This window comes from Mustela putorius, unplaced genomic scaffold, assembly GCF_011764305.1.
Source record: "Mustela putorius furo isolate JIRA1106 unplaced genomic scaffold, ASM1176430v1.1 tig00003834_pilon_pilon_pilon, whole genome shotgun sequence".
Taxonomy (NCBI): Eukaryota; Metazoa; Chordata; class Mammalia; order Carnivora; family Mustelidae; genus Mustela; species Mustela putorius.
The window spans coordinates 99,626,913-99,654,499 of record NW_025421987.1 but is presented as its reverse complement, the minus strand read 5'-3'; the positions used below and the strand labels follow the sequence as shown (position 1 = coordinate 99,654,499).

At 51.1% G+C, this 27,587-nt stretch overlaps 1 protein-coding gene across 2 annotated transcripts in view; it reads right to left on the bottom strand.

Moving 5' to 3' along the window:
• Positions 1 to 26,683, bottom strand: part of SEMA5B (semaphorin 5B) — a 113,841-nt gene extending 87,158 nt beyond the window's left edge. The window contains exon 1 of one of the 2 annotated variants that reach the window (XM_004745445.2): positions 26,352 to 26,683. The gene's annotated coding sequence lies outside the window, so the exon portion shown is untranslated. The remainder of the gene's footprint in view (positions 1 to 26,351) is intronic. The other variant, XM_045088823.1, reaches the window with a different exon arrangement.
• Between the last annotated feature and the right edge of the window lie 904 nt (positions 26,684 to 27,587).

The window sequence follows — 27,587 nt, the reverse complement described above, 5'->3', positions numbered from 1 at the left end:
TCAAGAGTTGGACACCTAACTGACCGAGCCACACAGGCCCCCCTGGCCCCTGCCCCCCCCATTGCCATTTTTAAAAACATGGCTGGTGGCAGCAGAAAATTCAAGAAGAGCTGTACAAGCCCCAAATGGTCTGGGAGAGCCCTGTGTCCCCGTCATCAGGGACCCTTCCACTTCATCAACAGATGTGACATCAGAGCAGAGCCCGGGACCTTCAAACCTCTCTCTCCTAGTATTCAATACACTAACCGCATGGCATGTATCTCTGCATTTCCCACCGCTCTCCCCTTCAGACTCCTGCAGACCAGACACCCAGAACGTACCTGTAAGGTCCTGAGGAATGCACTCAGACATTATAAACTACATCCACGCCCACTCATCCCCTTAAAAGCCTAGGCTTCGTGAGTCCCGAATTCAGTCTCACAGTGAGTGGCCAGGCAAGGTACTCAGCAGAGGAAGGAAGCACCGATAATCCATAAAGTCGAACTCTAGGAGGCGAGGACATTTCTTAGGTATTTACTGGGTAATGCATTTGAAAACTCTAAAAATTCTATAGGATAAGGTAAATGCTAGATGCGGTGTGTCATTGAAGAGCAATTCAAATCATGATCCTCACCCTGTGGGAAACAAGGCATACACACAATGTCATTTCTGAAATAATGTCAAAATAGGCGTTCTACACAATAATTTCTATTGCTGTTTGGAAATGCAGCAGAGATCAGCTCGCCATATCCAAAGGAACAGGAATCAGAACAGGCCGTGCACCCCCAGCGTGGCAAGCATCGTCAGAGAGGCCCTGGCAGAAGTTCAAGCAGGGAAACAAAAATGGGTTAGGCCCATGGGGCGATAGGAAGTGAGAAGGGAAGATGCCCTATGATAGGATCATTTGGGGGCTCTGGGCTGGTTCAGGCCGTGCAGGGGATGCGGTAGAGATCACTTTTAACTCTCCAATGAACCTTGGGCCATGTAAACCGAAGGAGCCCTTCACAGCTTTGCTATACAGAGGGGAATGCATTCCCTCGGCAGCAGACCCACTTCAGAGCTCCCAAAGGCCATTGTGTGGACCACCATCATGACGCAGGTCCAGAGCAGGAAACCCTCAAGCTTCACGATTGCTGTTTTTAGCTGCGAAACTTACAAGAGCAGACAGAGGCAAACTCCTGCTTCTCTTCCACGGGGGAGAGCAGCCCAATTTGAAGAGTAAGCACCAATTAGCTAGGTGAGAAGCTCAAACTGTGAATCTTAAAGAGCTTTAAGCTGATGGCAAATTGCAATTCTTCGGGTGACAGTGGGAGGTAGAGACAGTGCCATCCTCAAGACCCGACCCGCAGTGGCTGATCATTACGTGATTTATGTCTCTTAGCGACCAGAAGAGCACCCATTTAGGAGAAGTCTTGTAAGACAGGATCCTTTTTAAGCCCAGGGTTATTTGTTCTCAAAGGAAGTGCTTTGGATGCCACTTCAAAATTAAATTTGTTAAGAACTAATTATAAAATTAAGCTTTGTGTAAGTCCACTGACCTTTGGTTTTCTTATCTGGAAAAGGACCATGATCCAGGCCCTACCTATTTCCTGAGATAAGGCTGAGGCACTATTTTACGGGCTGGAAGGCGCTATGAAAAACTTACTAGTGTTAAGACTTTGTGGTCTGTCTTTAACATCATAATAGACTTGGTAGGTGAGTGCCCGCAGGAAGGAGAAGAAACACGCAGTTTGAGTCAATCTGACATTTTTTTGAATGCCTAGTAAGGGCAAGGCCCTGTGAAGAGTACTGGGGATACAACGGTGAACAAGAAGCAGTCACCAGCTCCCTGGATGAATGCAGGAAGAAATAAGCCTCCAAAATCAAAACACAAAAACCAGAATAGAGTGACAAGTACACATACTACAATCTCCGGGCTTCACCTGGAGCCCACTCGCTTTTATTTTGTACATTTGATATTTAAACATTGTTATGCTTTTCGTTATAAGTAACCCAAAACCCTATTCAATTCCAAGGGGCTGAAACCAAAGCAAATATAATAATTCACACGAGAGGAGGTGTAGACATTCCAAAAACCCACCCAGCTTGTGGTTCTTTCCGATTTCTCCACTACGGCAGCCTCTGTCACATTTCCATGTTCCGCTCTGCCATCCCCAGGAGGTGTTTTTCCCTGAAGAAAGTTCTGAAAGTTACAATTTGGCTGCCAAAAGCAATCAGGGCTGTGTGTCTCATTTCTATCTACTTGGGAAATGAATTCCCATGGCCCTCCATTGCTAGTGAGGAAGAACTTTCTCAGAAATCAGTGGAGAACCTCTCTTCAAATCCCGTTAGTCAAAATTCCATCATGTGCCCATTTATGACCCAACCACTAATGAAAGAAAAGAGTGTCTCCTTATACCAATCAATCAGGCCACCTCCTTAGGCGGAGGTCGATCCCAGATGTCCTTGCTGCTACTCGGGGAGAGGGTGTGGAATGAAAAATGGGAAGTTAACCACAAGATATCCTACCCAATTACAAGGACCTTAGTTGTCCATTTCCCAAACCTATATAATAAATGCAAATTGGAAGTGAAGAGACATTTGCTTTAGGCAGGTACATTGTGTCTAGCAAGAAGGGACATCACTCAGCAAGAACCACAGCTGGAAAAATTAAAAAGCTGACACAAAAATGCAGAACCTCAGGGGGCCATTTGGTATAAGCCAAGAGTCCTGTAAACCCCACTGAATTACAGCCCCATACATTAATTAAGGTCCCTAACACACCCGTGGGACATCAAGAAAAGGTTACATTTATGCTTGTGTGACTGTTTAAAAAGGCAGGGGTGCATGTAATACATTTTACAGAGAATCGCAAATGCAGTGGCTGACAATTTTTCTTAAGTGTTGTTGTTTAAGTGGACAAACCTTAAACGAGTTAGAAAACTTTGAAATTTGGAATGACCCAGCTCAGCCTCCCTGGAGAGCGGGGCTTTAGTGTGCAGAGTGTAAAGAGGATCCCCGGCAGGCCGCAAGATGTCACGGCTGGCCTCCTCCCAGACTCCTTCGCACTGATGGAAATTGATTGCCGCTCATCTCCAGACGGGGTGGCTGATTACCAATGCCAAACAAATAGTAGGTATTTGTATTATGGTGTTGCTCTTCTAGAACAAATATTCAGACTGCCAGCCCCACCTAGATTTATCACAGCAGAGTCTCACAGGTGTGGCCCACACTCTTCTTTCCTTAACAGTCCCCCTAAAAAAACCTGATCCTCAGCCACACCAAACCTCATGCTACCTTGCTGAGAATCCAGAAAGCTCTGCAAAGGGGAAAAGCCCTACAAAGGACAGAGCCAGGCCTCATGGACTCCAAGAGTCTTGCAATAGGAAGGCCAGCATGAAATGTCAGAAACCACAGGTGTTCTGGGTACTTAGCCCTCTGGGGACGGGCACCACTCTGCCCCAACCCCAACAGGAATGTCTCAACAGTACGCGACACACACCACCATCAGGTTAAGTCTCTTGCTCAAGAATCACCGCCAGTCCACCTCCTAGACCCAGCTGCTCCCCTCCTCCACCTCTTTCGGTCCCCAGTCTTCCCCAGCCAGTCCCCAGCCCCACAGCTCGATAGCTCCCAGCCAGGAAGGATGTTCTTTGTCACCTGTCACATGGCACCACAACCAGTTTCTACTCCACAGGTTCTCTTTGCAATCGACCACCCCACCCTACCCTCAACTCCCTCTCCATCCCATCTCACTCTTCAAGGCCTTATTCATGTTATATCCAGTCCCTCTCATCACAATTGGCTGAGCATGGGGTGGAATTGGGACTCACGACTCCAAGATCACCAGACCGTGCTCCGAGGGACCAAAGGGCGATTAGCCTGAACGGGAGACATGTACTCCCGTTTACCTTTCTCGAACAAGGGAGAGCGTGATATCCTGACCTCAAACACTCCAGCTAGGGAGACACGGGTCTCAGGCCAGACAGAAGTCACCATGTTCTGCAGGCCGGCCTTCAGCTTCTCGGACACTCTGCCTCCACCTCCCCAACTCCCGTGGCCTTTAGTTATCAGCCTCTGTGCAGCCAGAGATTACGGAGTTGGCCAAGGCCTTAAGGCTCTTCCAGTTCTGGCCCCACTTAGCACCACCTGTGTGACCTCGGAGAGGGTATGCAACCTCTCTGAGCCTTCGTTCCCTCTTCTGGGACGGATAATGCTTGTCTTGGCTCATCTCCCCAACTCTCATGAGGCTGAAAACACACAACAAATGTGAAAGTGCTCCGTCAACCCGAAAGCACTGTTCACTCACGAAGGATCACTGTCCACTGGGCTCAGAGCATCTCCAGCTGGGGAAAGTGTCTCATTCATCTTTGTGTCTCCAGTGTCTGGAGTTGGCAAATGTCTCCTGAGGAAGGGCCTTGGGTGGTACATGAACTGAATGAGGAGAGGACAATAAAGCAGAATGGGCGTGCCTGCCAAGCCAGGACAGTGAAAACGAAGAAAGTTGGGGAGAGAAGAAATGCCTCCTCTTTCCTATCACCCTCCAGTCTCCAGGAGCAACAATGTCTGCCAAATGCTTCTCCCCTACCACTGATTAAAGAGGTAGTTTTGAAAAGCTACTCTAGCTCCAAATAGAAATAGAAAAAGATGTTATTAAGGCTTTTCCATGCCAATTTAAATAAATAGCAAACATATCCAACCTTTAAGCTAAATGGAAAGACCCTTTTTGTTAACAACCTTCCAAGGTTGCTTGCTTGCCTTGGCTGGTGCCGCAGGGAACCCTGAGATTGGGAACTGCGGGACTTGAGAGCTTGGGGTGGGGCCCTGGAGGGCACAGCTTTCCCCTAACTCCATGTTGCTCTGGTTTTCTGGAGAAACAGGCCCTCCAGAGGCTGAGGGAGCCAGGATAGCCATTGGGTAATTTAAGTCAAGGTAGGAACTATTTCTACACATGGAGCAGCTCCGGTCCTGGGAACTCACAGGCAATTCCTACCGTCCGCCACCATCAGCTCTGCTCCCCGCACCTACCCTTCCACCACCACCACCCCTGCTCTCAGAACAGAAACATGACCCCTTAGGAGATGAAAAGTACAGCTGCTTTTCACCACACACAATCCCTCCTACTACAATCTCCGCTTCATTGTCAACATTTCTGCCTCCGTTGCATCCCCAGGCCTAAACTGTAATAGCATAATTGGGATACACTGTGAAGGAGAACCCCCTCCCAACTCAGAAAAGCATGAGGAATCAGAAGGTGGTAATCTGGGGACACAAAAGAATATGCCCGCTACGTGACCCTCGCCCTCTGAATGTGGGAGCAAACCAGCACACCCTCTTGGTACATCCTTGCCACACACATATACACACGCATCTTGTTCTTGACCCCTCCTTCCTCCCCACACCGTGTTAGAGCTGGACAGGGCCTTGCTCCCAGGAGCAGAGGGCGGACAAGGGCTTTCTGGAGAGTCCCACATCCACAGAACCCGACCATCCTCTCTCTCTCCAGGGTAGAGCACAGGGAGCCAGAGCCAGGGGACCCCCTTCAGCCACCTCCACCCTCACCCCCCAGCTCCCTGACATCTGCTAAGCACATCCCAACCTGAAACCTCAAATCTTCCCTTTTTAATAGGAGACTGAGTCAAGTATAAATCCAATTCCTTAAAATCTAGTCCACGCCAAGCAGGAGCCTAAACAAGGACAGATGAAGAAAATGGACAAGCCCCTGTCAAAGGATGGTTTTCCAATGCTCTCATGTAAATGTAATTTATGATTTAACTCATTCATGAGGGATGGTGAAGCTAGCTCCAAAGAGAATTTGAAAATGGGGGTTTGTATAATCAGTCAGGGAAGGCACGCAGAAATGAGTTTGCAAAGCCCAGACAAAACTGGTTAATGACCTACAGGGCAAAAAACCCATAACTTTGCAGTTATCTCTTCCACTGAACAGAAATCATTTGCATCTCTGCTGGGTAAAGATCTGTGTTTTATCAACCTATATGTTAACATTTAACTTCATAAAGTCTGGCCCCCAATCAATAATACATTGAAAGTCAAGCAAAAGTACATCCCCCTAGAGAATTATATAACCTTTGGGTGCACCTGTTAGGCAACAGTATGAGGTTGCTAAGACAAGCAATCAGCCTTTTGCCTTGTCTCCAAGCTTTGGATGCTTTTTTTTGACACCCTGGTCCTTGCTTTCAAAAGGCTTCCAACACCTGGCAAAGTAAGACTGTCAGACACAACAGAGTTAAACTGTTTAACTCTGTTCTACCTGACAAAGGCAGTGTTTACGTACAATGTAAATACATCTTAACCAGTTGTGATGTACATTGAATTCTCCATAGATAAGATTTCAAGAAACCTGGGATTGATTGATTGATTGATATGCTGGGACAAATAAAAGTTTGGACGGGGGAAGGGGGCGGGGGATGGGGCGGAGTGGTCACGTGGAATAGGTGAAACAAAATGGGCTTAAGTATTGTCAACTGTTGAGGCAAAGTAAGGAATGCATGTAACCCATATATTTGGGAATTTATTCAAGCTGTTGTCCTGCTCACAGTTCAGACCACATCCTATCCCATGTCTATGATCTTCTCACACACTACATGGTTTACTGTCGTTTTTCTCAGTGTTTCCTGCTTAGAAGAGAAACTCGGTGGGGAGGGCTTCTCATCAGTGCTTTCATGCCGCAAGCAGCGGAAGGCCAGCAGCAGCTGTGCGCACAGTAGGTACTTGTGAAAGGATTCTTTGAGACCCTCCACCGCTCTGGGGGCCTGGTCCCGGCCCTAAGGGGGTGGGTGGGATCAGCACGGGAGGGGAGGAGAGCTGTCAGGGAGCAGAGCAGGAGGACAAGGGGTGCAGGCTGGCCAGAAAGAAGCCCCGGGAAAAACAGGGTTTTGTGCAGAGCGTTAAAGGTGGGGGATCCCAGGGGCCGAGCCCTAAGAAGTGGCCCCTGGGCTGAGTCCCTGGAAGCCCTCCGAGAAGATCACTCAGGGAAAGGGATAGTGGCCACCGGAGTGTGGGAGGCTAAGGTGGGAATGGGGGGAAGGGACGGCACGGAGGTCGGAGGTCGCAGGCAGAGACGGCACATGGGAAAACCTGATAGAGCAGAGGTAAAGCAGAGGCAGTCCGGGGAGCAGCCAAGCTAGGGGCAGGTCTGTGGAGAAGGGCCAGACTGGGCCCATTTGGAGATGGGAGGAGAGAGGCAGGACTGTCCAAGCAGCAGGTAGGCTGCAGACCTATTGGAAGGGGCTCTCCCAGGGGTCCTGGGCTCAGGGGGCGTGGCAGGAGGCGGGGCCTCCAGCGGGAGGGGGAGAGCCTGCAGCTACCCAAGGAGGCAGCCACCCCCCACTGCACGTGCGCCTTTGATGTGGCTCAGGCTGTGGGGCAGAGGAAACCCGAGCTTCCCAGCGTGGCCCCCTGCATCAATGCCACCCAGTCTTCAATGGGGTCGCAGAAGATGTGGGCACGTAGCGGGGTTGGCAGGAAATCAAGGCACAACATTTCAGCAGGAGATGAAAGGGAGTTTGTACCCAGACTCCTACCAACACACCCAAGCTCCATTCTCTCCCTCTGGGAGGGGTTCTCAGTGTGGGGAGCAGGCTGCTACTCTCTCTTCCATGTCCTCACTTCACTGAGGAGAAGATCACCCAGTGGGGTGTCTGTAACGAGAGAGACTGGGGATTGAGAGAAGGGTCTTCCTTATCTGTGCAGGTTTCAACAAGCTTCCCCTGTGGGATGAGGGAGGGTGCCATGTATACATCAGGTAAAAACACAGACACAAAAGGTGTCCCCTCAGCCCTTGCCTGTCGGCTCCCCCACCCCCGTGTTTCGAGATTTAGCACCTCCATTCACAATTCAAACCATGTATGAGAGAGAGACAGAGACAGAAAACATGAGAGTGTGCAGCTTCATGGTGACCCTATAAAGGACCCTGCCCATGTCCCCCGCCCTGTTTCCAGCCACAGACACTCACCAGTGACCCTGAACTCCTGGAGGGGTTCAGGACCCTTCTCCTCACCCTACACTGGAGATATAAAATCAAGGACCCTGTTTTCGAGAACATGCTGGTCCATGCTTTGAAAGAAAGAGAAAGGGAGGGGGTGGCCAGGATGTTTTCTGCTTCAGCTTTCATTAACAACTCAACACACATCGACTGAGGCTTCGGTGCCAGGCATTGGGCTGGGCAAAGGGACATGAAAACAAATGGGGCTCTCTCCCTGCCCTGGGTGACGGAGCTCATGTCAGGGACACCATCACCGGTTCTCAAACAGTACAGACAGTGGTAAGGCTGAGGGCAAGGCAGAAAGATGTGCCCCAGGGTTTCTTACCCTGACTGTTCCTGAGATTCAGCTGGGGAGCCCTGAAAATTAGACAATTGTCCAGCACCCTTCCCCCACCCCTGGGCCAGTGGAAACTCTCTTTGATGGTGGGACCTGAGCTTCAGTAGTTTTAAGCCAACCCACACCCATCATTCCCTACCACCCCCATGATTCTACTGTGCTGCCAGGTTAGAGAACTGTTAAAGCATATGTTCCTTTTCAAAACAGACATGAAAAAGGATAAGGAGTCAGGGCCCCAGGGAAATGCTACCAGCTCAAATTCGCCCTTCCCCACCAAAGCATGGCATGGCAAGTGGCATAACAGTCTCCCCTCCTCAAATGGCCACTCTGGCCAGTTCCAGGACAGCCCAGAGCAAGAAAGGGAATGCTTTGGGCTCTTTTCCCCCCAACTTTGACCTCAAAGGTAGAAAAAAACCAAGAGGTTTTGTTGACATGGAGCCCAGAAGCATCCTGTCCCTCTCTTTCTGAAACTCATTCTGAGTCTTATTGTTGCCTTTTTTAAGCACTCCAGCATGCTGGAGGAATGAAAAGGAACAGCACCCCTGCTGAGTGTCCTAGATGCCCAGGGAAGGGAGAGGCACTGCTGATAACTACAAGCACTATGGGTGGGCACCTTCAAGTCCAATTCTGAACAGATCTAGAGAGGAGCAGTCAGGGTTTACCCTTAAGGAAATGGAGCAGGTAGCCAAGATGGCTAGCTCTGCGGGGTGCAGGGCAGGGAGGCCTCAGAAAGTCCAGAACACCAGGGCTTATGAGAGCCTGGCAACAGAGTCCCCCCAGATACTCACCCTGAGAGCAGATACTATGTGGTATGTTCGGACACAGCATGGAGTTTGGGATTGGAAACAAGGATCTCAAACTGCCTCTTACTACATGTATGACTGAGACATATTCTTTCTGGAGAATCTCTTTCCTTCCTTCTTTCTTTCCTTCCTTCCTCCCTCCCTCCTTCCTTCCTTCCTTTTCAATATTTATATATTTATTTTAGAGAGAGAGAGAGAGAGAGAAAGAGAGCAAGCCAGAGTGGCAGAGGGAGAGAAAGAATCCCAAACAGACTCCATGATAAGCTCAGAGCATGACACGGGGCTCGATCCCATGACCCTGAGATCGTGACCTGAGCCGAAACCAAGAGTGAGATGCTTAACCGACTGTGCCATCCAGAGGCCCCTCTTCATTTCTAAAAAATGTATATATACATACTGTGCTGCGGGGAGAGGAGGAAACTCGGGGGTGCCCAGCTCAATCCTGGTACTGTTGTCGCCTCCACCTTCTCTTTTCTGCCCTGGCTCTTCTCTGCCGCATGTGGGCGCCTACGTGGGGTGGCGAGGCTGTGGGAATCCTGACACACAGATGCTGCCATTTCCTCACATCTCAGCCTCCCCACCTGATGGAGACCAGGTATCCCTGGGTCCACCTCTCACTCTGAAATGTGAGTATCATCAACAGATAATGAGAGCTCCAGAAGTTTGTCCCTTCAAAGCCCTGAGAACAGGGCACCTGAGTGGCTCAGGTCAGTTGAGTGTCTGCCTTCAGCTCAGGTCATGATCTGGGGTCCTGGGATCAAGCCCCACATCAGGACCCCTGTTCAATGGGGTCCTCTCTCTCTGCCCCTCTCCCCTGCCTTTTGTTCTCTCCCTCTCAAATAAATAAATAAATAATCTTAAAAAGAAAACCCAAACCCTGAGAACAACTGTGACCCACACTCAGAAGAGCCCATCTCTCATCAATGTCACTCAATGAGGAGGACTGGCTCGGCTGTGAAGCCAAGTTCACAGACTGCCATGGCTGAAATTCCAGACCCACTACAACCTCCATATCCCAGCTCTTGCTGTCTACACTAGATGTTATCCCAGATCTTTCCAAGCCCTGTGGTTCTCCCGTTCACTGCAAACATTTTTATCCACAGTGTAAACACTGCACAAGGTTTTGAGTTTAGAACCAGGAAGAATTTTGGCACAGTCCCATCAGAGCCAACCCAACAGGAAAAACCTCAGTTTCCTTAGTGCCTGCAAGGATGGATGGTCCAAGCACACAGACCACCCAGCGTCTGAAGCCCCGTCTCCCTCCCACTGACCTTCACGCCCTCACAAAGGGCACCAGCTTGTGTCAGGCCCACAAAACAGGTTTTCTTACCATGGAAAGATCATCTCAGACCCGCAGTGAGTGGAGCTTGATTTTTACCAGTGCTTCTGAGATGAGAGGCTCTCCATCTCAGCCTCACCACCCGAAATCTCTAAGACAGATATGGGGTGCGGTTTGGGCTAAATGTCTGAATGCAAAGCCATGGTGCCCGGTCCTGGGAGCCCAGCCTCTGGTGGGGAGGCCCAAAAGCCATTGTTGAATGAAAGTGGGTGGGAGGTAGTAAGCCCCTCTCTGAGCTGCTGAGCCCCTTTCTCTTGCAAGCCCTCTCAAGGGCTGCAAGGAAACAGAGGGTATCAGTCAGTATGGCCTGGGACCAGTTACCTAGCTACCAGAGCCTCAGTTTCCCCATTACCAAAATGAGGGAACAACTCTTGGGATGGTTCCCTGGTAATTACTTGGAGAGCAGAATGCCAGGCATATTGAGCACCCAAGACATGGTCCCCCTGGTCTAGCCTTCCTTGTCACACATGAGCAAGCTCAGGTCCAACACAGAGCACTGTGGGACATCTGGGATGACAGGAGATGGAGTCTGGAGTTCTGCCCCAGAGCAATGGGAATATGAACTCTGACTGGGGATGAGATATGGGGCCTCCACAGGGCAGCAGACTCTCCCTCAGGCTTCTGTGAAAAGACTTCCCTGCCTCAATAGAAGGACACATACACGCTTCTAAGTCAGAGCCAACGGTTCTCTCCTGAAGGCTCAGAAAGTGCCCAGGACATTGGATCTTGGCAGAGGTGCAGGCCAGGGAGTGGTCACTAGAGGGCTCAGGATGGCACAGAGGTAGCTGCCCCAGGGAGGTCACAGGAGAGGGACAGCCTGAGAACCAGGACAGGGCTGGGGGTGGGGGTTGGGGAGAGACAGAAAGAGAGAGAATGTCAGGGGGAGGGAGACCACGGCTGAGCAGGATGGGAGAGCAGGATGGCTTCCTGTAAAGCTTCCTTCCCCATTACCTTCTCAGGACCCAGAAAGACCCAGAGAAACCCAGAGCCTCGGGGTTCCTAGCAGTGACAGCACTCACACACAATATTGTGGCAGAAAACACTGCCTACCCCAAATGCCGGAATCCCCTAGTTTCCTATCCCCCTCCAGCTCAACGTGCATTTCCCTGGTTCTGTCTGGCACTCCCCACCTACAGGAGATTGCTACTGGGAGGGGCAAACAGCTACTGGGAGAGCCCTACCGTCAGGAGGAAAGAGCACTTGTTCTGGGTTGACTGGGGCCTGGGTTCAAATCCTTCCACCTTACTTCTATATAGTTGTGCCATGCTAGATAAATTTCTTCACCTCACTGAGGTCTTTCCATCCGGTGTAAACCAAGAGCTAAATCCCTCCTTCAGAACCTCGGGAGCTTAATGAGAGACTGACCCCCATTAGTGGTTGTTACTTGTGACTACAAAGTAAATGCCTCCATGATTGATCCCTGGGGCTGGAGGCATTCACCCACCCCTAGGGCTAGCTGTGCCTTCCCCCCTGTGCTCCTTTCTGCCCAGCTCCCTGTTTCCTGCTATCAGAACCCCTGAATGAGGCCACAGCACCGAACTGCCAGCAGAAGTCTAAGTCACAGTCAGGGAGGTTTCCCCAGAGAGGTGACCAGCGCAGGACAGGGCAAGCCACAGTCACAGGCATGCCCCCCTTTCCTAACCCCCAGGCCCAGACCCAGGCAAAGCCATCCTCCCAGGCTCTGCCCACTCCAGGAGAGGAGTTTGTGAAGTGGAAACTTCTTCCAACATTTAGCCCTGTGTGACAATCTCAGAGCAATCCTCTCTCTCAGCAGGACCAGCCTGTGAAGTGTAATTAAAGCCACGGGTTAATTACGAGCGGCAGCCATCTTGTTCAGAGGAGCACCTCACTGCTGCTCCTCCTGCATCCAAAGCCATCCTCCCAGAGGTCCAGACGCGGGAGTCATACCACCTCTCCACATCCTCTCCCTCTTGCGCTCCTCCACCTCAGCCCTAAAGGTCTCCAGCTAAGTCATGCCAGCGTTGCCTTCAACGAGCTGTTTTAGTATCTCCTGCAGTTCGTACTTCACAAGGGCTCCCTGTGCTCTGACTTAAATCCGTCCTTCTACAGACTGACGGTGGGAATGGGAAGAACAGACGTGGATGTGAGTTAGGGCTTCATGGAAGGTGCCCTGAGAAGGGTCCTTAGTGAAGGGCAGGGCCTTGTGACCCACCCCACAACCATGAAGAGGAGATGGGGGGCAAGGATCCGACAGGATCCAGCCAGGGGTGGGGGCGATGTGACAGTTGGAAGGGAATGGGGAAGGGAGAAGCCTGTCGGTCGGAAGGAGGAGAGCACGAGCTGGGAACTGGAGGCCTGGATTGGCTTAACAGTTATCTACTAGCTCCGTAGCTCAGTCAAGCCACCTATAAAATGGAGATAATAAAGTCAAACTTACTCTTGGGACCTTTGTGAGCTAAAATACAGAAAACAGCTTTTTAAATGGCCTGGCACAACTTAAGCTCTCAGTAAACTCTGGGAAATCCTCTTAACACCGCATCCTTGTCCACAAATTGCTCAGAATCCTAGAGCTTCTTCCCTCTCCTTTTCTCTCACACTAACTTCTTCTTCCCCATTGCCACGGCCTCAGGCAGTCATGGCCCTCATCCCAGCCTGTGACCTCACCTCCTCCCCAGCCTCCCCACGGGCCTCCCCAAGGGCCTCCCCCGCCCCCACCACATCCACCTCCAGCTCCCCAGTCCACTCTGCAGAAGGGCAGATGTGCTTGGTACCCTCAGTCCCCAGGTACTTTTCCAGACGTCCCGCTCTACTAAAAAGAAGCTCATTTAATTCAGTCCTCACGCTCACCCTCGGAAACAGGTGTTATGGCCACCTTACAGATGAGGACACTGAGCCTCAGGGAGGAGAAATCATCTGCCCAAAGTCACTCACCAGTAAATGGCAGAGCCAGAATTCAAGCCCTACCGTGGGGATCAGGCTGCCTTCCACATGGGACTCCTCAGCAGAGCATCTGAGACCTTCCGCTCCCCGCCCCCCTCCGCTGTCCCAGTGGAGCCCCGTGCTCGCCCAGCTTCTGATACACCCACCTCACCTTCACTTCTGTCTTATCCTCAAGGAGTCAAAGAGTCCAATTAGAAAAAGAGAGGAGAGACTATAGGACAGGACAGGAATTGGGGAAGGAGAGAAGAGCCGGAAGGGGAAAGAAGGCCGAAGGGAACGGATCCGGCATCCAAAGGTTTGAGGACTTCTCCAGTGGGCCGTCAGCTCTTCCTCCAGCTTTGCTTCTGTTTTCCCCATCAGGACCTGGGATTCCGCGGAAAGGAAAAGGGGAGCTGAGCGTCGGGTGCAGGAGGCCCAAGCTGGAGGATGGTGCGCAGACTGTAAGAACTCCAGCTGCTCTGCAGCCAGGGCGAGAGCCAGCCACTTGACCCAGCCGCACACCCGGGGTACAGGCAGATGAGGCGGAGAGCAGCTGTGGGGATCTCGCAGGAATCCTGACAGGATCCTGGCAAGCATGAGAGGCGCTGGGAGGCCTCAGGCAGGCTACACAGCCCTCATTTCCAGAAAGGGGTCTGGGGTGGGTTTTGCAAACCACACAGAGGGAAACTCAATGTGCTGCCCGAGAAAAATTCCTGCAAAGACTATAAACGAGGGGTGGTGGGCACTGGGGAAAGGCGGTTGAGATCGCGAGCAGGCAGTGTGTGTTCAGTAATAAAGTCCTGTCAGGCAAAGCTCATCTTCTCTGTTGACAGGGTCACCAGGCTGGTAGACGAGGGAAATGGGGCTTGCCGGGAGAGCTGATCTTGAAACCATCTGACAACCTCGTCATGAAATGTTGCATGTAAGCTAAAGAAAGGAAGCTATAGGGTGGGAAAACGAGTAGGACAGAGCCGGCCCACAGCATCATGCCCAAGGGTGCTTGCCCATGGATCAAGTCCCCTGGGACAGAACTGTCCAGGGGCAGGTAGGGCTCTGAATTATCCCACTGCATTCAAGATCTTAGCAGTTCCTTGGATCAATAGATGGGAAGCATTTGAAGGTGGAAGCTACTGGCAGATATATTGGATGCCAGAGACAGAATCTGAAATCTTTTTAAGATTTTATATTTTTAGCAATCTCTACACTCAACATGGGGCTCAAACTCACGACCCTGAGATCAGGAGTCGTGCGCTCCACCGACTGAGCCAGCCAGACATCCCCAGAATCTGAAATATTTTAATCAGCTAGGGAGATGGACTGAACTTAGACAAGATGAAATGAATTAAGGAAAAATATAGAGTCCCAAACACAAGACCAAAAAGGCTACAGTGCTGTTATGGGTTGAACTGTGTCCCTCTAAAACTCACGCATTCAAGTTTCAATCCCCATCACCTCCAAATGTGATCTTATTTGGAAAGAGGGTCGTTACAGATGTAATTGGTTAAGATGAGGTCATACCGGAGTAAGGTGTGTCTCTAAACCAATATGACTGGTGTCCTTACAAAAGGGGGACTTTGGAGGCAGACAGGTATAGAGGGAGAATGCCATGCAACGATAAAGGTAAAGATGAGGGGGAAGCTTCTATAAACCAAGGCATGGCAAGGACTGTCCAGAAACCACAAGAAGCTAGGGGAACACTCTCCCTTATAGCCCTCAGAAAGAACCAACCCTGTCAACGCCTTGATCTCGAGCTTCTAGTCTCCAGGACCGTGAGATAGTACACTTCTATTGTTGGAGTCACCAGTGTGTGGTCCTTTGTTATAGCAGTCCTAGCAAACTGGTGCAACACAAAGACACGACTGGAAGATGGGACTGAGTTGCAGATTATGATAAAGAAACCTGAGGGGAATGGTTGGCTGCTAGCTCAGTAAAAGTCAGCAGGGACACGCGGCTGCCAAAAATAGCCAGGGCAGAACTGAGGCTGCAGGAAGAGAAGCTGTGGTGCCTGGACTGATGTGGGTATGCTGGCCAGGCCCTCACCTGGAAGACTAGATTTGGTCCTGGTGACCGCAATTTAAGACAAGTGGGAGGACTTGCAGAGTTCTGTGCCTAGGGATGAAGAGACAAGTCAGAGGAGCACTAACAGGAGTGGGGAAGGCAGTTGGTCTCCAAAGCTTGAAAAGCTGGGGCATGGAAGTGGCTGGGTTCACCTGAAACAGCCACATGAGAAAGGATGGAACCCTCAGTGAGAGACACGGACTTCAGAGAAATAGAAGAACTTTCTATTAGATATTGTTGTCCAAAAATAGAATGGGCACCTTGTGGGCAAGAAGAACTGGAGACTTTACCCACTGACGACTCAGTAGGGACTTGCAGAGGTGATCTTGGCACCTTCCAGCTCCAAGGGACCCACTCCAATTGCCCAGCTTGGCTGACACCAGCAACTCAAGTTCCTTATTCACGTAAATTTAGAGGCTCCTGAGGACTATTGGGGCCCAAGTCCTTTCATCTAGGCTCTCGTGAGTCAAATTGCATGCTAGACTCATACACCTTAGAAGATCAGGTCTGGCAAGACCCAGGCCACCGGAAGGATGGACTTGCTCATGCTCACGAGGATGAGGTCGGGAATAGGGGTGGGAAGGAAAATGGTCCTGGCTCTCCATTGTCCAGAAGGGGAGTAAACTGGCAGACCCAGAGTCAACCAGCCTCTGCCTTGAGGGAGCGCTCTGCTGGTGGGTGCTAAGGGGAAACGGAGGAGGCTTCACCCAGGCCTCCCTTTGAGCAATGGCTATGCAAACAAGACCCTTCCCAGGATGACATGATAGTAACAGTGAATGTAAGCTATATACAGGAGTTCCTCTACTTCAGGTAATCTTCCCTTAAACTAGTCCTCCCTCCTCACTTTATAGTGCAAAAAGCAGGCTCAGGGAGGGAATGGATTTCATACAAGACCCGCAAACACAAACCAGTCACGCTGGGTTTGAACTCAAGTCTGTTTCATCCTGAAACCCATGTTCCTTCCAAGTTTCCACACTACGTCCCCAGGAAAGTGTTATGGGTTGTAGAAATGCCACAAGCACCCAGCAACGGAAAGAAGAGCTTAGTGTGGTCTAAAGTCGTGTCTCTCAAACTTCAGCGAGCATCCAGATGGCCTAGAGAGCTTGTCAGAGGGCAGGTTGCCGGGTGCTGGCCTGAGAATTGCTGAGTCAGTAGGTCTGGGGTTTAGCCCAAGAACTCTCACATTCCCAGCAGGTGCCAGGCGGAGCTGATGCTGCTGGTCAGGGATGTGGCTTTGAGAACAACTGCTCCAGAGCAATCAGGAAAGGAAGCAGGTGTCCTCCAGACTCAGAGCCACACAGAGATAGAGGTTCACTTCCGGGTCGATCATCTGTCTCCAGGACGGGAGTCCCCCAGCAGCATCCTGGACAGCAAGACTGACAGCTGGTGCTGCTTCACCACAACCCATCTGGTTGGGAAAATGCTCATTCTGAAAAAAATCCAGCTTCCTGTACTTCCCACTCTGGAGTCTCCCGCTTCTCCCAGGTAGATGAGCTATGTTCTCTCCTACCGGAAGTCCTGCCTCTTTGGCAGTCAGCATCCAGGACCCCAGGGTTTTCTCCCCCTCTAAGTGGACAAGTTCCCTTCACCAGACCTTCTGTAGCTGGGTTTCCCTAACCCCTCCTGTTGCTGGCTGCCCTCCGTGTAGCACACTGGACTTGGTCGGCTCCCCTCTAAAATCCGTGTCCAGAGATGAGGACATAATGACCAGGAAGAACCCAATCTAGTCCCTGCACGTCTCTTCGTACCACTGAAGACGGTGTTGTTTTGAGCAAGCCCCTCGCCCTGCTGGTTCCTATAAAGCCTGTGCACAATTAAACCCCTCAGATCTCTTCCTGAGGATCCGCAGCCAAGCCAAGTCTGCTCCCGCCCCCATCCCCTCATGAACTTGAGCAATTAATTTGTGCAATCTAAATGTGACTTTCCATCTGCCCCTGTTAAATTTCATCTTGTTGGTTTAAACCCAGCATTCCAGTCTGTTGAGATCATTTTGAATATTTATTCTGTCTTTTATAGGAGCTGCCCATCACAGTCTTGTCATCAACAAATTTGATAAGCTCGCTTACTCCAGTTTCATCCAACTCATGGATAAAAATGTGAAGCCTCATTTTTCAGAATCTCACCTGCCATAAGCCATCTTCCCTTTTGGAATCCCTAATCACAAGATCCGACTTCCTAAAATCAGAATTCCTAGATTCTAGGGAAGGTCTGTGGGCATGTCATTTCTTTCTCTGGCTGTTATTAACACTAGGCTGATGTGTCTTTCATCCAAGCACCATGACATCACCACCTAGCTCTTGGTCAGAATCAAATCAGAAGGATAGTTTCAGTTGCTATTTCTCTATCTGTTGGGCAAGGACGACGTTAAAGAGGCAAGAATACAAAAATGTATCCACTCCTCCACTTTAAACAGTATTTGACATCCAACAGAAGTCAGACTGCCTATCCCCTCATCATTGCTGTAGCATGCCTCCCTGACAGCTTTATAAGCCATACTGGGCAAGTAGCATCCAAATTCTTCTGACTGGGTAGGGAAGCTGCAATAGGGATGGATATGTCAAACTTGGGCCTGCTCAGCTGCAAGGCATGCTGGGATCTTGGCAGCTGGTCAGTGAGGAAGCAAGAAATGTTTTCTGGCATGGGGTACCTGGAGGAAGGGATGAGGACAGAATCAAGGAAGTGAAAAAGGGAAAGGGGTTCCTAACAAATAGCCACTCTCCTGCCACTCGTAGGAGAGAACTGCTCTTCTGCTAGAGAAAGGCACAGTCTGTGTCCATAGGATGCTGATGGAGCCTTTGTGAACAATGTATTGATACCATAAGCCAAGGATGAAACAAAGTATACACACATATACAGACATTCAAAGTATACAAAGTATACATAGTTAAGAGGCTAGGCTCTGAAATCAGGCAGTCTGGGTTTAAATCCCAGCTCAGCTATGTTTTAACTGGGTGACCTTGGGCAAATTGTTTTCTCTCTCAAGGTTTCAGTTACTTTGTGCAGAATACACACACAGAGACCCATGAGTATTAAAAGAGAGAATGGGTATACAAAGTGTAAGAGACTGCCTGGTGCATAGTAACAACTCAATAAATAATAGCTGTTATTATGGAACAATAGCTTGAAGGCAGAAAATGTAGATAGTTCCTGGGCTGGAAATTCAAAGAAGAAAAAGCCAAGCAGGTGAAAGAAGAAACTAAATATGTGGGCAGGGTGGGGTGGGTGTTAGGAGCAGGAGAGACTTGGAACTCACCTGGAGAGGGGTAGCAGTAATTTGTGGAACAGACCTGGAGGTAGAGCTGAGGCACCAGGCGAGGGCATGGATTCTGACCTTCAGGTCAAGTGGGGGTGAAACAGCCAGCTTGCGGGCTCAGAGGAGTTCAGTGAAAACAGTTTGTTTTTTCAGCTCTGAATATGAAAAAATTTTATTGTGATCGGAAGTGAGTCAAAAATGTCTAGAAGGTCCATGTTAAAAGGAAGCATAAATATCCCCACTTCTAGAAATCTGTTCTGCGGAAATAGTCATCAATGGGCACAAAGATTTACGTACAAGGATGTTCACTGCAGCATTATTTAAACCAGTAAAAAAATGGTTTACAGCCTAGATGTCCAACTCACAGAGGGTTCATTAAATAAATTATAGCATATCCATATGATGGAATACTGGAGGCCATTAGAAAGCCCATTTGAGAAGAATACTTAAGACACGGGAAAATTCTCTCAGTATGTTATGAAATGGAAAAGGCTGGTTACAGAGCACCGCAGGGTACAATCACAATTTTGTTATCTACATATCTAGAAGGAAATAAGCAATGATGTTGAAGGAATATGCATTGCTTTTATAAATGCTTTTTAAGAAGAAATGACCACAGAGAAATTACCCTGGAAGGGTGCTCCCACAATCAGCTTATAATAGAAAGTCATTAAATTCAGAACACAGGAACACAAACAGTAGCCATGAACCGAATGCCAGGAGCTGTGCTGGTAACTACTAGAAAGGACCTGGCTGTTCTGAAGGGCTGAGGGCAAAGAGATTCTGCATGCCATTGGCGTGAGTCCAGGGAGAGCCTAGGAACGAAGATTTAGGTCAGTGGCTCTCACCCATGGCTGCATTATCGGAAGCTCAAAAAAATATCAATTGCTCAGGGACTCTGACTTAATTAAAAGGTCTAGGATGGGGCTGGTCATCTATAGGTTTTCAAAGCTCTCCAGGTGATTCTAATAGAAACCAGTGAGTTAGAGCTGAACTGGGCCAGGCTACTGTTACTTGAATACAGAGGTCAGTGGAGCCTTGCTCTCCAGGCTGGGCCCCGTATGCCGAGAGACTTGCTCCGTAAGTTAGAGGAAAGGGAGAAAGGGAGCAGGTGGCCCCAAGGTACCTGGTCTATGCAGGAAAATGCCCCCTCAGCCAGGAAGGGCATTCCCAGAAGTACTCCTTGGAGCTGGTCCCTTTGGGAGTTTTCACCACAAGGATCCTACTCTCCACGGAGACTCCTGAGGGGGCCCAGCTAGCTCTATGAACAGGAGAAGGGAAGAAAACCAGAATCCCAGGAAACCTACAGGGACCTGACCCTGTACAAGCTAGACTTAGTCTGGTGGTATTTTCCTCTTCTGTCCTGCTTTGGGGCAGAAACACACCCTGGTCAACAGAGCAATGTGCAGACCTTAAAGGCAGTCTGTTCTAGGTGGAGGAGGGCTCTCAGAGGCTCCTGGTTCCCTCCGGGCACCTTGAGGGAAGAGGAGCAGAAGGAACAAGCTGCAAGAAACAAAAGTTTGTATTAAATGATAAGATCTCCCCCAGCTTCAAACTACAGGTATAAGGTTACCCCAGGCACCAAAAGAAGGGAAAGAACAGACTTGGGTCGGGTGCTTTACACACTGAATCCATCCATCCCTGAATAATTAAGAGCCAACTGCAAGCTCTTTCGTACTCCTTAAAGGGGAGCTCCTGAGGGCCCTTCAGGACAATGATAAGGGCAGTATGGAGGGAGTTGGGGTTCAGGAGGAAAAATGGGGTTAGCAAGTAGGGATGGATCTAAATTGCTACCCCACCAGCCCTTTCCCTGAAATTGTCTCTCTAGGGGCAGCCTTACATCAACTCTAGCAGGTGAACGGAGCTGTGGATAATCCAAAATCGCAGATGGCCAAATGATAACACCGCTTTGCAATGCATCGCATCTATGTTTATACATGGACGTGTATGCATATGTTTACACACACACGCACACATGCATATACCTAATATGCAGCAGATTTACCTTGCAAATGGTGTTGGCTCAGGCAGAGGCTAAAAGGACCATGTACCCTCTGAAGGCACCGGCAGTCAGGTGTCTCACCAGCAGTGGGGCTGGAGGGAACTAGAAACTGGTCTTAGACTAAATATTCTCCACAAGTGAGCCACAAAAAAAGATTTTCCTGGAAAATCTAGTAGTAACTGGAGTCTCCATTCAAGATGGCTGAACTGGAGGGCCAGAAAGTCTTAGGGTCCATTTGACCTCCTCGTTTTCACAGATGGGGAATCGAGGTCTAGCAGAGGTGCTCAAATGGGGCAGACTCCCTCATTTCTAGGCCTCCTCCTTTGGGAATTTAAACTGTTGATCTGCTCCGATATGATTCGCAGTGGACTGACAGAGCAGATGGTCACCAGCCATCCTCTCGTACCAACCCTTTCTTATCACAGAAGAGGCCAGCCAGAGACATTCTTGGTTCAAATGCAAAGATATTCTGATAATATTGACAAGGCTTCAAATTCAAACGAGTTCCAGGTGCAAGTCTGATTAAGTCATCCTTATTAAACGCAGATCAATGAGGGCAGTGTCATGGCACAACTCAGCACATACAGCATTGCCTTTAAAGCTTCCATTTGCTCAGGAACAGCCCAACAGAATCCTTGTCCTCCTGTTTCAAGTCAGACTGGAGGAGGCTGAACAGCCCAACTGTTGGGAGGTGTGCTCAAGGTCAAACTCTCCCAAGCCTGGTCTCCATCCCAGGGGTCTCTCCTCCTGCTTTCCTCCCTGTGCCTAGCAGCAAATTAGACAGGAAACCACCTTCTTCTTCATTTTTTCCCCCTTCCATTTAGAAGCCATCAAGTGTAGTAATTTCTCACTGGTGAGTCCCTGACTAATGTCAGGATTAAAGAGTGCATTCTGCAAAGGTTTGGTTTTCATCTCTCATGCTCACTAAAGCAAAGCACTACAGCAGAAGGAAAGGAAAGTGACACGGCAGAGCCACAGAACATTCAGCACCCTGCTTCCTTGTCAGAACTCTGCTCCCAGCTGGAATTTTTCCCTGCTACTTTCTAGCATTCAAGCCAGTTATAAGGGAATTTTTTTCCCCCCGAAAAGAAAGCCTTGGGGGAGAGTCCTCCATCTAAGACAGAGAATGGCATAGGCAAAGATCCCCTTCCAGATTACCCATTGTTGAGCCATCTCTTTAGCTAAGGCACGTGTTATCAAATGGAAAGTTGGAGAGAGGGAGGTTCACAAAGGTAGAGCACTGTGAAATTCAGGTGTTGCCCACACAAGCTGGAAAAGAAGGGCTCCATTCGGCAATTCAATGAAACTCCATTAGTTAAGCCACTTGCTTTGGCTTCTTTTCCTGTATTTAACACCAAGCTAGTTAAGCTTTGTCGTAGATTTAAGACCAGCTCTGCGGTGGCTAAACTAATATGCAAAGATCTGAACATGAAGAGAACTCATTCATTAGAGGTACCTATTTCCAACACACACACACACACGGAGTCACCAGTCAGTGAAGACAGACTAATGATCTAGGTGCCTGGGTGAGGCGAAGGATGGTCTCAGGTCTCAGTGGGGCTCAGACTCTGAAGATTAACCAACACTCCCTCCCAACAGTTCTCATCTCCACATCTCCAGGTGCCTGGCTATGCCTCTGTGTACACCACAGGTACAAGGTAGGTATTCAGCGCCCTTGATGAATGAGAAATTTGAGGAACCGAGGGACGATCTGAGGTGGTGGCATCCTAGAGCTGCCAGCCACAAACCCTGGATGACAGGTCATTTGGACAACTCCACCTTAGCTGTCAGATCACCCAGACAAACCTACAGGGAAAAGAGGGGGAAAAAAAACCCTCACAGTAAATTCCATCACAGAAGTCGAGGCAAGGCTAGTCATTATGTCCTCCTAGTCATATCGGTTTACCTCCATTCAGATCAAAGATATGTCTTGTTTACTAATATCCACAGCTTTTAGCACAGTGCCTGGCGTATAGGAGGTGCTTAGTAAACGGTGAACATGTGAGTTTACTGCCACTATTGTTCTCATCTACCTTGCACCTAGGCAATAACAATGCTAACACTTGAGGATCTTAGGGAACATCTGGAGGCTGGAGGCATGGGGCTCAGCCCAGTGTCATTTAAGGTTTACATGGTGGCAGGCACTTCTAATCAGGTAACTTCCTTTGCCCTCTGTGCCCATTCTATCACCTCCATCCTCAAAGAAAGTAGTAAACTGGTTGATTATACGGTAGTGATCTGAGTTGCTACCTTGTTAAATTTCCCAGTGGGATGTAAGAGAGTTACCAAGATTAAGAACAAGAATGTCATGATCAATGTTCAAAATAATTGGACTCAACAGCATCTTCCTCCCAAGGGCACATACTCTACCTACTAATCCTCAGCCTTGCCAAGCTAATCTGTAAATGTCTGCCACCCCTCTCCCCATTGCTGGGGTTCCTCTTCCCTTTTTTAGACCCACACTCAAGGCTCAAGACTTTCTGGATATTTCTTGGGATCCCTGAACATCCCCTAGGTGAGGTTCTAGATTTTTCTTATCTAAACCCTGAATAAGGTTTACTGCATTAGGGGAAGCAAAAAGTCATGGTTGGATTTTCTTCCTTTGGAAAGAACAAAGCTGGCTTACATTCACTGGGCTCCTAGGGTGCTGGGAAGGGAGGGGGAAGTAGGGACTGGCAGAGGTGTTCCAATCCTGGCTCTGCATCTGGAATCTTGCATCAGTGGATGTGAAATGCTCAGATTTAGAGAAGACAGACGACTCCCTGCCCTTAAGGAACTCATCATCTAGAGAAGTCATCATAGAAGAATCCTAATGGGTCCTGAAGATGAGAGCGAGCTGGGAGTCCAACAGGTCAGAAATGGGAAGAGACTGTGGGCTGTTCCAACCAATCCCCAAGGTGCTGGGAGACACGATAACACACACACACACACAAAGAGATAATGCTTCTCAGGATCTTGATTTCTTGATCTATAAATATAGGCGATATGTCTGCCCAAGGGCAACACATTGGTTTTGTTTAGACCATTATTTGGACAATTTGACTTTTTGCATCCAGTTGTCCAGCCTTTCTAACTGCCTGATCAGCACATTGTTCCCTGCCTGCCCTCTGTAGGCATCACAGTTTGTGACCCCCCGATATGGACAATCTCCAAGCCCTCTTCCAGATTTGAGCCTCAACAAGAAGTAACAAACTGAAGGGCTTTCAAACAAGCCAAGAAGGGTACACCAAAACAAAAATGCTTCCGCAAAAAAAAGAAAGAAAGAAAAGAAAAAAAGAAAAGAAAACTTCTGTCAATCCACCAGTTCTGAATGGGAGATCAAGCCACAGAACCAGGGTGGACCTCTCAGCTTCTCTGTCTTCCTGGTCTGGCTCTAGAAGTGGAAAGGGAGCCCCTTCCTGACCTTCCCTTTTCTCTCCCACCCTCCAGATATAGACAGCTGCTGGGGAGGGAGGCAGAGTCAACAAGCCCAGCTCTTGGTCCCCCCTGAGTCCCAGAGCTTTCTTCAAACAGTACTCTCTTATGCCCTAGGTCACCATTTGGCACCAAGTCCTTGATGTTTTGTATTGCCTATGGATTTCCCCTTTCACATTCCCCTCCTCAAACAAATACACACATGTCTTCTTTGAATCAAACTGGTGAATTTAGCAGCCTCTCTGGTTATGAGCTCAGCCCTGGACCGCTCTGTATCTCTAGTCACCGAGTCTGGTGCAGCCAGCACAGTAGGTACTTAAAAAGTGTTTGATGTCCAAGTGATGATAATGCTAACTGCTGTCAGCTCTTGAACTTACTCCCTGGAAACAGAAAAGAGACGGAATATCTGTCACCCCCCTCCCAAACTGGTGTTGGTAGTTGTTGATACCCCTCCCCCACCACACACACACTTTTCCTGGCTCGGAGAGAGGCAGCCTTTCCTGCTGAGCAGGTCTCCCAAAACTGTCTTCTGGTGGACCAAGTGGCACACCCCCCTCTCTCTTTGATATAGTCTCCCATTTTCTCCTCGGTTGGGGGTCGACTTTTGGGGCAGGATACTGACCGTTTTTCCCAGTCAGCTTCTTAACCTGCTCCCCTTTTCCTAGTTGTGAGGTCCAGTTCTCAGGCTCAAGATTTCACCCTGCCCCACCCTCAAGGTCACCTATCCAGTCTCAGAAAGGGTGAGAGGTCACTTTTAAATGTCAACAAGAAGGGGGGGGTGAGAAGTGATGGGAAAGAATAGACTAAAAGATGAGGGAAAGTGGGGGTGGGGAGGACGGAGAGGCGGGCATGGAGGGCGCTTGGGAGAGAGGCGCTGCTGCCTTCAGAGCAAAATGAGGCCAAAGTGGGAGGATGGGGAGAATGGGAAGCGGGGTGCCTGAAAAATGTGCGAGGAGATTGGAATTGCTAGGGGCTGAAGGAAAAAGATGGGGGTTGGAGGCAGAAAAGGTAAGATCGTGGTGGGGTCGAGACACAGGCGAGCTTCCAAGCCTCCAAGGCCAGTTGCGTTTGTTCAGGCTTAGGGCTGGGAAGGAGCGCATCCCGAGGGTGAGCTGCCCTTCCCAGCTCCAGCTGCTCCCATCCCCACCGCAGAAAGCCTGGAGGGGATCGCAGAGGTGGGGGCAGAGACCAGCGGCTACCCGTCCCCATCCAACTCGGGGCCCACTCCAGCTCGAGGCGGCTGGGCGGGCGGGATGACCCGGGGATTGGACACCGGGAGATGGGGAGGAGGCAGGAACCGCGCTTCAGGTGGCTCCTCCTCGTTGTTTAAAGTTTGCGGCAGGCGAAGGAGCCGGCTCTGTCCACCCCCCAACCTCCCCCACGGCCCGGGCCGCGGGCTCGCTGCTCGGCTCGGCCGGGTCGCCTCAGCCTCGCCTTCTTCCTCCGCGCGTCCTACCGCCACTTGCCTCTCGGCTCCCGCCCCGCGCGGGTCCCGGATCCCCTCTCCTGTCTCCATCCCTCCCTGTGGCCGAGCGCCCCCCGCTCCCTCCCTCCGCGCTGGATCTCCCGCACGACGTGAGCAGAAAGTGAATGAGCAGCCCCAACCACAAAGACAAATTACCATGAGAAAAATAAATCAGGAAATCGCCGTTCGCGTCCCCCTTTCCCGCCACCGCACCCCTCTCTCCACCGGCCGAGGCGGGAGCGCGGGGCTCCCGGGCCGCGGCGTGTGGGGCCTGGCAGGGCAGAGTTTGGGCTCTGCGGGGCCCTGGCGGGGCAGGGGGTCTGAGAAGAGCCCGGGTGGGGGCCCCGCAGGCGGCGGCGGAGCGGGGACGCCGGCGAGCGTGAGATTTCACACTCCGAGCGGGCCACGCGTTCCCACGCGCGCTGCCGCCTGCACTCTCCTTCCACCCGGTTTACTCGTCGGCCCTCCGTGAGCCTCCATCTCGGCGCCAGTCTCAGCGCCTTCGCCCGGCGCTCTCTCAGCTTTTCATTCGTCCGTCCCCTTCTCCAGGCCCGGGCCGCGGGTCCTCATCAGGGCTGCAACCCAGACGCCCTGGCCGCGGCCCCACGAGGGCCCCGCGCCGCCCGGACCCGGAGCAGGCGGGCGGCGGGAAAGCGGCAGCTCTGAGGGCGAGGGAGCACAGGGACCCCCTTCTCCTCCCGCCCGCGGCCTCTCCCACCTGGTTCCAACTTGCTGGAGCCTCGGGGCCCCTACCCCTCCGCCCACCCGAGTTGCTGAAGTTTGCAACTCGCAGCCCCAGCCCGCGCAGGGGAAACGCCCGGGGCTCCCGGGACTCACCTCCAGGCTGCGAGCACAGGTGCCCGGCTCTCTGCGGCTCCCGGCTCCCGGTGGCACGAAGCGGCGGAGGCGAACCAGGAAGGCTGGCGGCCCGTCTGGGAATGGGGCGGCGGCGCCGGAACGGCCCCGGCTCTGGGTTCGGTGCTCCCCGTGCAGTCCGGACCCGGGCCCGCGCCCGCTGCGCTCCGGCTGCTCCCGCAGCCGCTGGACGCGCGGCCGACCCGCCCGGCTCCGCGGAGCTGGGCTCTGGCAGCAGTCCCCGCGCTCCAACTAGCTCCCGACCCGGAGCGCGGGTGCGAGCAGGGAGGAGGAGACCGAGGGAGCTGAAGGAGCGGGGGGGGCGGGGGGGGGAGAGGCTGTGGGGGAGGAGTTGGGAGCGAAGGGAGAGAAGGAGGGAGCGGGAGCGAAAAGGAGGAGGGGGTTGGCGAGGACCTGCCGCGGCCGGCGCTTCACCCGCCAGCCCCGAGGCGCGCGGAGCAGCGCGAGGGGGCGCCCTGCATCGCAACGTCCCCAGGCTCAGCCCGACTCCCGCCCCTGGCCTGCCGAGTGTGTGCCGCACGGGGGGTGGACACAAGTCCCGCTCCGCAGCCGGCGTTCGAACGGCGAGACCCAGGTCCGCCTGAGCACTTGCTACCTTTTGCTACATCCTGCCTTATTGTCCTCGGTGACATCCCCCATCTCTAACATGACTTCTCCGGGGTGTCAGCTCACCCGAACCCTGCCCACCCAACCCTTGGAGCCTGAGGAACCCCACCCCCACCTCCACCCCGCCACCCCCGCCACCCGACTCCCAAATTCTCCAGCCCTGTTAGCTAAAGACGATCTTCCTGCCTGTGGATTGAAAGTGGGAAAGAAAGAATCTCGTACGAAACAGGGGAAATCTAGAATAAACTGCAGTCGAAGGGAGTGAGGCGAGGCTGTGGGGCTGGACTGGAAAGCCAGAACTGGCTGGATCAGGGTTAACTTTACACTGGACACGACCTTGAGTGAACCTCTCCAAGCCTCAGTTTCCTCAACTGTGAATTAGGGTTAGCAACACCTACCCTACGGAACGATTGGAGGAACAGTAGGAGCTGCAGTGAATGAAATAACCTCAGGAACATGGGGAGGGCATCCCGGAGATTAGCGATCCTGGGAGGCAGAGGGGTGTTCTCGGTTAAGAGCGAAGGTTTACCGAGATCACGCATCAGGGCTGATTGTTTACAAGTTTAAGTATCTAGCGTCTGATGGCTAGAA